Below are 13,099 nucleotides of genomic sequence, written 5' to 3' on the forward strand. Positions count from 1 at the left end.
ATTGCTAACATCTGCAGCCATCAAAATCCCATTTGAGGAATCCAGGACAGATGTGATATCCACACATGGCTGCTTCTGTTCAGCACACGGAAACACAAATCAGACTAACCGGCCCCCTGCTGCACACAACCCAAACCAGATCAGATCTCTCATGAAACATCTGAATCACAGCAAACTTTTCTCCTCTTGGGTTTTTCTGGGGTGCACCACTTGTGAGACACCGCACGCGCACTATCGGGGGAAAATGGTGAATTGTCTGACATTAATTGAGTGAAACCTGTTTCACAGATGCGGTGGAAATGGCAGTTCTCCTCTTCCGGTCACGCCCAGACACATTCGCTGACGGAGCACCTGCTGGCCCACACTGGAGTAAGCCTGAGATAGATTGCACTTAATGTTGCTGATGCTTCCTGGTTTCTTCATCTCGTTCTTCAGTTTCCAGCTGAACGGACTTGGTGGGCCGCTGCTGTTGAGCCGTGCTGCAGTAACGATGGTAATTGCTGCCACGCTCCATCTCAGGTCCAATCACACTTGATGTTGGGGCCCACAGCCGAAGCTCTGGTGCCTGCGTGAGAGCGCGTGTCCCTACGTTGCGCTGCATGCTGGGCTGTTATTCGGTCTATTATGCCTATATAGGCTGACAGAGGTCTTCATCCATAGGCAATTCAATGCAGCATCTACAGAATTCCTTCAGCACCGAGTGGTTCCGCGGTGAAGTCGGGACCCTAAACACAGAAATGACCTCCTCTGGCTGGCTAATGCTACACGCTAATGACCGCATGAGCTGGAGACTGTGAAGACTTGATAGTTCTGTAACGCTGAAACTGAAGAGGCCCGATCAGCCTGGAGAAGGTGAGAACTGGGTCGAACGCTGCCTCTGGATCACCAGTCACATCTGGCCTTGTCAAACTGGACACCAGTGCCGAGTCAGCGTTTTCCCGCTCCGCTGCACTGATTGAAGCCGAGTTATTGCGTGTTCCGTGTCTGCTCCGTGGTTTTGATGAACGGCGTAGAGGATGCTGCGCTCCCTGAAACAGCATCATGGGAAGAGGTTCAAAGAAACAATCAAGCCCCCAGCACACCGAAACCGAAGGCGGCCACTTCTCCGCATGAATAAATGAACACCCTTCATATGCGACGCCCGCGTCTTCGACCTTGCAATGATTTAATGACAACATATTTGTGGAGCAGTCTCTCACTGGGGCCTGTGTCATTTCCATAATCACAACAATAGCCTGATTTTCCTGTGCTCCCGCAGCAGGACTCCATCACATTTCTATACAATCGGTGGAAAAAGGAGCATCATTCCTGACAGCAAGTGGAGGGGAAAGAAGAATCTCTCTAACTTGTGTCAGAATGATAGGAGCATAGTGCAAGGGTTCTTCAGCCAACAACAGAAACCACCATAAGAGATGATTCAGGATTCCGATCTTCAGGACTGTAGCACGTTAGCGCGTCTACATCGAGCCTGTATTTCCTGCCTGCTCAGCGAGCCTTCGTCAGTGAGAACTTAGCCTGGAACGCTGCAGACTGGTTAAAGTAATTGAGCCTGGTCAATACTGTGATGAATGCCCCGTCCTCCTCTAATCCTCCCATCACCCTTAGGATCCTCACCACCCTCCACCTTCGGGTTAGGAAACGGGGAACCTGCGCCAGGTTTTCTGATGTACGATGTGATGTCTCATTCGAAGGGCTTTCAGGGCTTCATAGAGAAGATGGCTGACAAGCCTCCTGTTACATCCTGTTGCACAATCAATTTTCAATTAGCTCCTCTTGTCCTCTCTTAATTTCCTTTCCTTTCCTTTCCTTTCCTTTCCTTTCCTTTCCTTTCCTTTCCTTTCCTTTCCTTTCCTTTCCTTTCCTTTCCTTTCCTTTCCTTTCCTTTCCTCCTCATGTTGATGATGTCCTTCATTTCTCCTTCAACCATCCAATCTTCCCCGTCCTTGTTTCCTTCCATTCATCCTACCATCCGTCCGCGTCCCCGAGGACGCACCGCGCCCGGCACCCCGCCCGGTAACGCACAGTGTCTGTGCGTCTGATGAATGACCGCAGGGAGGGAGGGAGAGAGAGAGAGAGAGAGAGGGAGAGAGAGTTGCGGTGGGGACGGAGCTCCTAACGAGGACAGTTTCCTTTCCAGCACCAGATACGATGCGCACTGCTTCGAGCACAGTCGGGCACTACGACAGCAGGTAAGAGACGTTCCTTTCCAACTTCTGCTCTGTTCCGCGACATTTTGGTGGTCTGCTGCGCGCACTTGCTGGTGGGAGCTCCCGGAACGACCCATGCGGGGGTCTGGCTGCTGCGGTTCCAGCCCCGCACGGCCATGTGGAGCTGACTCGTGGTCCCATAAACCAGCGAGAGCGCGTCTCCGCGGACGCTCCGCAGCCTCGCAGACGGATGGATAAACGCACCCCTGGTCTGTCAGGGGCGCCTGGTTCATTTTGGATGAGTTTCTGGTTTAAATAAATCCGATGCTTGGCAGCGAACGTTTCCTCCGTCCGTCCTTGGAGCGGCTCGGTGTCCTATATTCCTCTAAACTTTGGGGAGCGTGAGTGAAATTTTAAGCATGATGCAGGGATTTTTTTTCTTCTTTTCTATGGGATGGACACAGGGGGGGTTGGGGCTGCAGCCTGCCGCCTCCATCCACAGTGCCTCTCAGTTTAATGAGCGTTACTGGCCTGTGTTGCCCCGGAGGGAATCTGTGCAGTCTGGGAGCGCCGCTGTGTTGTGTTCCAGCCCGAAGATCTGCAACCCAGTGGCTGCATGAAATAATGCACGGGGGGGGTGGTGGTGGTGGGGGTGGGGGGTTAATTATAAATCCCCATTCTGGCTTTTATATGAATCTTCAAACGTGACCACATGTTTTGTGCTTCTGACGACCTGGTACTTGTTCTGGTTGTTTTTCTTCCCACCCCCCCCCACCCCTCTTATGAAACCCTGCAAGGGAAAGGGAGGCTTCTCCGAGACAGTGGACGCACAGGGCAGCACCGTAAATAGATGATAGTTAATGCGTGCAGTGTGTAATCTGGCAGCAGCCGTCCTGATGATGCCTGTAAGGCTGCAAGTGCGCTGCTGCAGCGAGGAGAGGAGCGGGGATCCTCCTCCTGTGCACAGAAGCTGCAGCGGGGCTTCCCTGGGCTTTTCCTTGTTCTCTCTCTCTGTCCCTTTTCTGGGGCTTCCCTTGTTTTTACTGCGCCAGTATCCAGCCCCTCTCCAGTCCACGCCTCTCTACCCATGTTGGGAGGCAAAATAGACAGAAGCAATTGTAAGATTGAGAATGCTAAACTAAGTAGAATCTGATTTTTGTCCCCCCCCCCTGTTGCCCTGACCCTGGCCCCTCTTTCCTGGCTCTCTGGACGCTCATTTGAATATAGAGGTCTGTTTGTGCGTGTGGTATTTTCCCATGCGGCCCTTCACACACCGCTGCCAACATGTTTAGCCTCCTCTGAGCCACGTTCATGTTCTACTTTACCTTTTATATTGGCTAATAGATTATTCATCAGCGTTCCTCCTCTTAGTCTCATCTTCCTCTCCTCCATTATCTAGCAGTTCTTTCTCTCCCTCTCACTTCCTCCCGTGCTCTCCCTCCTCCCGACCCCACCTTTTCTCCCTGTCTCCGCTGCATCTCGTCCTGTCATCTCTTCGATGGATTACATTTCACAACCATGAAGCATTTAGCAGATTCTCGTATTCCCAGTCACACGGAGGCACGTGTCCCCCTGTATTCTGCATCCTCGCACCTTTATTCAGCCCCAGGCCATCGTGCAGCACCTCACACTCATACATTTAGAAACAACACTTGGGAACAGCCTGCAGCAGCGGTCAGAGAGGCTCGTTCACCCAAAAAGATGCAAAGTTAAAGTCCCCAGATCTAGAAATCTACATTGTTCGAGACAAACTGGCTGGTGTTGTCAGGGCACTCTTTCTGTGTGTGTCTCCATCTTGTGCACCGATGACTTTGATTAAAAAAAATAAAAAAAATAAGGGCCAATTAAAAAAAAAACAAACAAGCCCCGAGGAGAGTTGAAATAATGAATATGAAAGTCAGTGTTTAAATCTGCACCGAACAAACAGTTGAGAGGCTGCACACGCGGCTCCGGTAAGGTGAGACAGACTTCAGACAGACAGGTCGGGATAGAGTGTTGCGTCTGTGTAACATAGATTAACCGACTGCAGGCTGTGTGCTTGGGCGCCGTGGGGAGAATAACTGCTGCAGTGGCCTCCTGCTGAGAAGCTGCTCCTCAGTTCTCGCGCAGTAAACCCGGCCTCTTAATTTCTTATCAGCCCACGTTCTAGAGGATCAGGCGTAAGAGAACCTGGAAATGGAGTTCTGTTATTTTGCATTGTGCACCGTGTTGCAGGGGGCAGGATGAGCTCCATTGTGATTCTAAGAGGGTTGTATTTCACCTTTGGTGCTAGGCTCTTGTATAAGCAGCAGAGAAATGGAGACACAATTTCAGCGGTTCCTCTTGCTTCTGGCATCAGACTGCTGCCACTTCACTACTAGGTTCATCCCTCTTTATCCTTCCACCTTCTCTAGCTCAAATTAGCCGCGACGCTAACCGCTGAATTAATGTGCTGCCCTCTCACCTGCCCTGCTCTCCGCTTTATCGCTCCTCTAGAGTTGGTGACCTCTCTCATTCTCGCTCATCCTCATTCTGGTCCAGGGCCACAGACTCGCTCATTAATATGCATGAGGATTACAGAGCCCAATGTGTGGTGAGAGCTTGTTCTGTTTTACCCGGAGATGCAGTTTCAGAGAGCGGACTGATATTTCAGAGGGTTCTGCGCCCCCCGACCTTTGTTGCATCACATTACCCACAGGGGGCAGTTTGAGCAGGTGAGAAAATACCCCAGTTTTGCAGATTTCCTTTAGTGGATTAGGGATAATTGCTCTAAAATTAAAACTAAATGTTGACTCTACTCATGGGAAAGTCATCATAATCTCTGATCACCATTTAATTGCATGATTTAATAAGATGTGGTAAAATGTAATCTGCATGTTTGCATCTTGCCCAGATTTTTAAGCGTGCTGCAGGAGGGAAACTGATGAGATGTTTCAGCTCCACTATCAGCTGCAGGACTAGACTCCCCTTCCTCCATTTTGCTCCTCTATCTATCATCCTCTTCTCTTTTGTCCTCTCTTCGGTTTGGCTCCACGGCTCATCCATTTGCCACCATGCTGCATCTGACATAATACCCATTTCTTCCATACTTTGTTCATTCCTCTTCAAAAACCTCTTTCTCATCCATCATCCTCGATTCTCATCTCTTCTTGCACCGCTCATTGTTCCCAAAACACAATCCCTTCAGTTTTATATCCCATCCTCTGCTTCTTCATGGTTTTTTTGTGTTTATCCTCCATTCTCCTGTGTTTCTCCCTCCTTCTTCACCTCACTTCCTCCACCTCTTCCACAGATTTCTCTCCTCCTCCTCCCCTAAACTCTCTCTTTTGGTTTTGTGTGTTTACTGTCAGTTTTACGTTGTTGGCCTTTTCTCATATTCCTGTATTTCTTTTTCACCCATCCTCTTAGACACACTCTCTTGTTCCCACACCCTCTTTAATCTGTCATTTTTCATTGCTCCTGTCAACCTCCCCTCGCCTTGGCCCCGTCCACGACCATCATTTCATCGCTTTCCCTCTTAAACTCTGCTCCCACACTCACCTCCCCCTCCTGTCAGTGACTTCTGTTGTCATTGAAGCTGTAATCAGTCCTGTAGCAGCAGCGCCGCTCTGACTGAACGAGAGTTTGTCCACTTTCAAGATAAAATAACCAGATGTCAGATGTTCCTATTCAATCTTGGTTCATTTTAATGAATTGTTTGCTCCTGATTAGTAACTCACATAGTTTGCACAAGCACACACCATTTTATGTTGCTGAGGTAATGGCTATGATATGTTACTTTAGGGTGGTTATGTGGTTTTAAACACAATAAATGTTGATTTAGCAGCAGCCTCTGCCTCATCACTCCCTCCTAATCCCATTCATCATCCTTCCATCTCTCCTTCACACATCATTCGCTTCAGAAGCTCTTCTCCCCCATCCTCCATTTTTCCTCCATTTGATTGACAACGGGGAAGTGAGCCCGCCCCCCTGTTTCCTGCTTCCTCTGTGATGTCACGCGGCGACCCCATGCAATCCCAGGTTGGTGATGGTTTGGAAAGAGGTTTGGCAACATTGAAGGAAGGTTCACACGTACGTTGATCTACGTTGAAGTGACACCACCGTTACACACGTTTGCACGCATTATGTCTGTGCGTGAGCCAATAGGGGGACAGCTGGCGGCACAGTTCTTGGACTGGGACCAGTGGCCGTATGTGGGTGGCCCTGTGGGGTGCACTGAACCCTGCACACACTGTATGTTCACTGTGCGTGTGTGTGTGTGTGGTCATGTTGGAAGCGACTACTGGAGAGACGGGATGGCTCGGGATGGGCGCCACGGCAACAAAAATGACGCTTTGAAGGAACGACCACATTAATGCTGCGAGTCAAACTGTCCTAGAAGGACCAAAGTACTGCAGCAGCTTATAATCATGAGCAGCTTTGCTGGTACATTTACATTTAGAAATAGAAAGTAAAGAATGCAATGCTCCAGTAATGACTGTGAATTGTTCGCGCTCGCCACTACTGCACATCGCATGTTTTCTAAACAGTTTAAATATATTTAACCCCACACACAGACTCGTTTTTAGAAGTAAAGAACCCAGCAAGTTAAAATAAGCGCGCTAGATTTACATCGTGAGGAGAGGAGTAAGAAGACAATTTCTTCTTCCTCTTCTAAAATAGGAAAACATCTCCTGCAGTGTTGATGCTCGCAGTATGTGCCTGCGTGTGCGGCACCGTCTGAGGCTTATTTTCATCATTTACCCCACAGCAACAGCAGTTAGGTTTAATTAATTGAAAAATCACAGTATTGGCTCCGGCTGGAAGCTGCAAATTGATGATTCAGACCCTCTAACATCGTGGCGTGATGCTCCAGGCAGGACCATCCCATTTTTTTGTCCAGCAGTCTGCTTTCACTGCTGTAGCAGGTTCTATTTCAGTTCTCCACCTTCCCTGTCTCCTCAGAATCAATTTCCATTTTCAATAGTTCTGTTTTGTTTCCCGAAAGACACAGCAGATCCTTCTGACTGCGTGACCTTGCTGTGGCGGCGTGTGCCAGGTGTGGGTGGAGAGAGCCCGGTGAGCCCGGTGAGCCCAGTGAGAGCGGATTAGCTCCGCGTCAGCAGTGTGTAATGTGTCTCTATTGTGTGGTTATGTGGTGTTATTAGAGCAGGGATTTTGCACGATGCTGCATTACGTTAATTAAAAAAACCCCAAAATAACTAATCTACTTCACTTTGATGGACAGAAACTTCTCATTTAAGAAAAACATTATTGTCATTAATGCTTTGTGGATGTTTCACTTCTCATAGAATCCACTGTGTGAATACAGCAGAGGGGTGTGTGGGGGGTGGAGGGGGAGACGGGGGACATCTGGCTGTTTGGGATCAAGGAGACGAAGGTGTTATATAAGATGTCAACATCTACCCTGGGTTCTAATCTCCCGGGTCGTTAGCTGTAGGTTTTATCTTTTATTTAAGGCACAAATGGAATTCTTCTGCAGTGCCACATCGTTGTTGTGGAGTCTCACACAGGTGTGTATGTTCTGTTAGAACCTTGTTAGAACCTGAACACGGCGGTTATTTCCTTTAACATCCTGCAGCAGCTTGTTCTTGTGACAATCAGAGGCCAGTAAAAAGAAAGTAGGGCCACCAGTGAAGAGCTGGAAACCACATATATACGATAATGTGCGTTTAAATGAGCGTACAGGCATCATAATAGGACCGACGGTTAGGAGGAAATGCTGCTCTGTCACGTTGTAACACGCGGCTCACAGGCAGCACGAACACGCTGCAAAGTCACACTGGACTCGCTTCTTTTTCTTCAGTTTTGCCTCTGCCTCCACACCAGGCAGGTATCGGGTCAGCGGGCCTGGCCACTCCTGATTCAGTGTTTGTTGTCCCTCTTGTTATGCGGCCTCGTTCTCTTTCTAAGCCTGTGTCTGTTCCCTGTGGCCCCCTCTATTTTCCCTCTGTCACAGTTTTATCCCACCATCCCTCAGTTCTTTTCAGAGTGTCAGGCGGAACCCAAAAGGCTTTGTTTCGGAGCGCTGCAGCCTGGTACTGAGTGGCACTTATAGTCTCACCCCTGCTCGCTCTCTTTCAGCCTGTGTCTCTCGGCCATTTACACCGACACAAACGCGGCAAAACCAACACTGACAGATAATATTCTCTTGCATCCCAGAATACAAACTAAGCATACAGTTTAGGCTGAACCCTCGTCATCATCTCTTGACCTCTGATGTTTCCTGTGTGCCTCATCGGCTTTATGCAATTTACTTCCTATAAGAAGCGGCTGCAGCCGACTTTCTTCAAACAGATGCACTCGATAAATAATTAAAGGATTATTTAAATGGGCGACAGCCCTGCTAGAAAGCTGCAGGGGCTGAAATGTGTCTTGTTCTTAGTCTGCAAAGCTGCGTTATCTTTTGGCAGCTCTGAATATCTCAGTGAATATTGGCTCTCTGGAAGTTAAAGCAGTGCGCGAGAGCCCCCCCCCCCTCCCAGCCGGAACTCAAAAAGAGCAGAATCGTGAGTGATTTACAGAGCGGAGCTGCAGCAGAGTCTGACAGCTCAGCGAGCTTACCTGGGCAACAGGGACGGAGCTGAACCTGAGAGACATGCTCTTTTCCTTTTTTGCATCTCTGATTTGCAGCCAGGAGCTGCGCAGAAACACTGACACCCCCCCCTGTTTTCACCTGATTATGACTTGTTCACTTGTGACTGTTTTCTGGGTGACGTCCTCATGCCCAACAGTCTTGAACGCACCACCGGATGCACAGCAGCCGTGCGTGAGGAGCGCTGGAAATGAGTTTGTTTTGTTCAGTTACAGAGGGTGGATGGCCCGATCCTTCCTTGGTCCATTCGTACCTCGGTTCATTATTATCCCCTTCAGCTAGTTACTGGAGCCGTCTTCATGTTATCAACACATGGGGCAAACCAGCCCTGGCTGTAGGCTTCTGAGTGGAATAAAATCAGAAAATATAGCTGCCTGTTTGGGTTTTGATTGATTTGCGTCTGATTTCTGCCTCCGCTGGACGGGATCTCTTTCATCCTGTGCTTTATTTTAGATTCAGGGCTGACTCCACATTCGGGTTTATGTCGATGTTTTTATTTGCCCACTTAGGCTCAATCATTTAATTCACAATACAACTTTCCCGCTTAAACGGCAAACTCAAAGCAGCTCTGTTTCCTCGGCTTCTCCACTTTTCAGCCCTGCTCTCAAGTCAAAGCTGCCACAGTGTCTAGGTTTCCATCAGGACATCCATAATTTATCACCAAAGGTTCAGACAAGCTGGGCTGTGCTGCTCATGTGTACAGAGCGTGTGTGCGCATGGGTGCACGTGTATATGCATCTGCTGCACCAAACCGAGGTTCTGATTACCAGGACCTCGGCAGGAGATTGTGTATAAATGATTTTGACCTCATGTTATTAACCTTACAGGTCTTTTACTGGTGCACAACATGCCTATTTCATGACATGTAATTCCACTTCCAGGAGAAAGTTTAATTTAGAAGATATTTATGCGTGTGCGCACCCGCCGGCGTGTATATTTATTTTTCTATTCGTGTCAGAAGATTGTAAATGATGACGAACACATGAACCTCTGAGAAGTGAGGGGAATCTGGCTGTTGTTTCCAACTAAAGGGATCTTTAGGAACTCTTCCAAAGCAGCTGATCTCCCCGACGGCGTCGCTCTAATGTAAAGTAAAACAGATCAAATGTGACTCTATCCTCCTCTCTCTGTAATGTTCTTCACTCAAACTGAAGGAACTATTGACCGCTCTAAAAGCTTTGTGGTATGTTTCTTTTTTCTTTAAAAGCAGAGAAAAATAACGATTCCTCGCTGGCAGCAGCTTAGTAATAAATCTGTTGGTGCTAATCCAATCATTAGCCTCATTTACTGTAATGATTCTACATCCTACCAGCAGCATTTGGACAGCTCATGTTGTTGAGCTGCATTAAATTAATAATGACTCTGTTTTCCTTTGTGTTTGAGTTACTCCGGTGAGAAGAACTTGGCCTCACGTGGGGAGGGGGTGGGGGAGTTTGTATACGTTTGTGTGATACCTCAAAGCGTATATAGGCCAGTTACATGAATATATATGATTTTAAATGCAGCCTCACGTTCGGGCTGCGTTTGCTCTGTTGTTCTGCGTGTGTTTGAGAACAATCCCATTTTTCAAGCTGCCCGACTCATCTCCTCTCATGCTTCATTGAAGTGAGAGACGTGTGCACGACCACAGCCTGACGAACCGCCGCCGACCTGTCACAGATTCGGCAGAATTTATGACGGCAAGTATTTCAAACGTGTCAGACTCCGGCTGACACTCCTCGCCGTCTGGGGCGCGACGGTGACACGACTAAACAGGAATCCTGGAGATCGATGCGGCCGGGGAGCTTTAAAAGAAGTGAAATGTGGAGCTGGGAAAAGAAGGTGCTGAAAATAAAGAGGACGGCGTTTCTGCGTGAGCCCCCGTCTCCTCCGTCTATGCCCCTTTTCCTCTACTCACACTGCTGTAATCTCTCAAAGGTACTGCAGCAAGGAGAGCATGCTATTGACAAGATGAACAGGCATTTTGTGCCCTCTGCGTGACCTTCAGATTAAAGCCCACCGAGGAATCCAGGGGCTGAAGCTCTCGGTATTTTCGGTGTGATTTGAAATGCCGTGTTTGTGCTTGGGCCTTGGCCAGGCTCCATCCTATCTTAAAGAGCCCATCGTGCCAAATTACTCTAACAGATCATTTTGCTCCGAAAGTGCAGGGTTACCTGTGGTTCCTAGGGTTTCAGAGAGTTGAATGGGAGGCAGAGCCTCCAGTTATCAAGCTCCCTTTCTGTGGAACCGGCTCCCAGTTTGGGTTCAGGGGGCAGACGCCCTCTCTGTTTTCAGGATTAGGCTCAAACCGTTGCTTTTGGACAGACGGGAGCAGAAAAAATCCTGCACAGTCGACTCTTCTGGCCACAGAGCACGGCGCTGCTGTAAAGGGGAGGATTCATGACTTAATTTCCACGCGGGCTGAACGCCAGGCAGCCGCGGGGTGTTTTATGTAGTGAGGGGATCTACAATGGAAACAAAATCACTGTAAGGGGTTTAACTACTGCTGTCTCAGCTCTAACAGATGAGATGGAGGGGATGTGGTGAGGAGAGATAATGGAATGCCAGGTTAGCTTCCATCCCCGTCGCCAGGGAGAGCCAGAAGTGTGGTTTGGTGAGATAAGATGGTGGCTGCACCCTCGGCGCACCTTCACCTTCTTTTCTTTGACTCAACTTATCCTGTCCAGTCACTAATCTCAGCTGCCACGTTGACGGGCGTGCACGTGCTCCGCAGAGGTCCACACCCAGAGTGAGTTAAGGCACCGTGATTTCCAGTTGTAGTTCCATAAAACATGAACCATTTTGACTTCCTTCAAATATGAGTGAGTAGTTTTATCACCTACATGAATAATAATGGGGCGAGATTTGTTATTTAAGATGTTTTTAAGAGCTGTAATAGCTTTCAGATTGGCAGCTGGACAGACGTCCATTATGTCTTCTTTAGCAGGATCGATCCATTTATTATACATTATCTCCAAAGCAAAAGTTACTCCCAAACATTCATTAACTGTGAGACGGTGACACAACATGGAAGGACAACAAGTGGTTCCGAAGCAGCCAGCGTTCGTACAAGCCCAGTGTTTCACCTCTCCTCCCGTTGAAGTGGATCAGAGTGGACGCTGAAAGTCCCACCAATGAGAGGAAACGATCTCTAAAACCAGCTTTGTTTCGTGATAATGTGTGATGGCAAGGAAATGAGGAGTCGCGCAAAGGGGAGCGAGCGAGGGAGGGAAAAGCGCGAAGAGCTGAATGTGCGCGTGAAAATGTTTAATTTTACCCCAGAAGACGTGTGGTATCTGCATGTGTGTGTGTGTGTGTGTGAGCGATTGATCCCCTGCTGTGAGCTCCTGCAGGTGTTCCTGGCTGCATGTCAGGCTGATGGGCTTTTAGAGACCTTCATGTTGCTGCGAGGCGGTGAATCTAAGTGCCACCAAATTATTCAAACCAGCAGCGATACAAATTTGTGACTCAGAGTTTCTCATGAAACAATGAAATTAGCATACGAGAAGCACAGTCGGGGTCCACAAGTGCTGAAATAACATAGATTAAAACCCAAAACTAAGCACGCACGATTTAGAGTCGGAACTTACTGTTTTAGTTGACATCCTTTTCCTGGATTAGCTGATGTCTTTGTGTTTACTTCCAGCCCAAATGTCCTCACTTTGCTATTAAAATGCAAATTCTGGTTCTCTAAAACACAAACTCACATTTTCAGCCATCAGGCAGTGGGATTAAATCCTTAACTACACACAGTTTAAGGGCTCAGTAAATGATGCTTGTTAATTATTCCACCTTTCACCGTGGAGTGGATGAAGTGAAAATGAGACCTGACTTCTGCAGCACAGGAGCAGCCATCCATCCATCCATCCATCCTTCCATCCATCCATCCATCCATCCATCCATCCATCCATCCATCCATCCATCCATCCACCTATCCATCCATCCATCCATCCATCCATCCATCCATCCATCCTTCCATCCATCCATCCATCCATCCATCCTTCCATCCATCCATCCATCCACCTATCCATCCATCCATCCATCCATCCATCCATCCTTCCATCCATCCATCCATCCACCCATCCATCCACCTATCCATCCATCCATCCATCCTTCCATCCATCCATCCATCCATCCATCCATCCATCCATCCATCCATCCATCCATCCATCCTTCCATCCATCCATCCATCCATCCACCCATCCATCCACCTATCCATCCATCCATCCATCCATCCATCCATCCTTCCATCCATCCATCCATCCACCCATCCATCCACCTATCCATCCATCCATCATCCTTCCATCCATCCATCCATCCACCCATCCATCCATCCATCCATCCATCCATCCATCCATCCATCCATCCATCCATCCATCCATCCATCTATCCATCCACC

At 48.4% G+C, this 13,099-nt stretch overlaps 1 protein-coding gene across 1 annotated transcript in view; it reads left to right on the plus strand.

The window, feature by feature from the left end:
• The first annotated feature begins 2,069 nt into the window (after positions 1 to 2,069).
• slc8a2b (solute carrier family 8 member 2b) overlaps positions 2,070 to 13,099 on the plus strand; it is a 44,279-nt gene continuing 33,249 nt past the window's right edge. The window contains exon 1 of the mRNA XM_003968703.3: positions 2,070 to 2,189. The gene's annotated coding sequence lies outside the window, so the exon portion shown is untranslated. The remainder of the gene's footprint in view (positions 2,190 to 13,099) is intronic.

This window comes from Takifugu rubripes, chromosome 11, assembly GCF_901000725.2.
Source record: "Takifugu rubripes chromosome 11, fTakRub1.2, whole genome shotgun sequence".
Classification (NCBI taxonomy): Eukaryota; Metazoa; Chordata; class Actinopteri; order Tetraodontiformes; family Tetraodontidae; genus Takifugu; species Takifugu rubripes.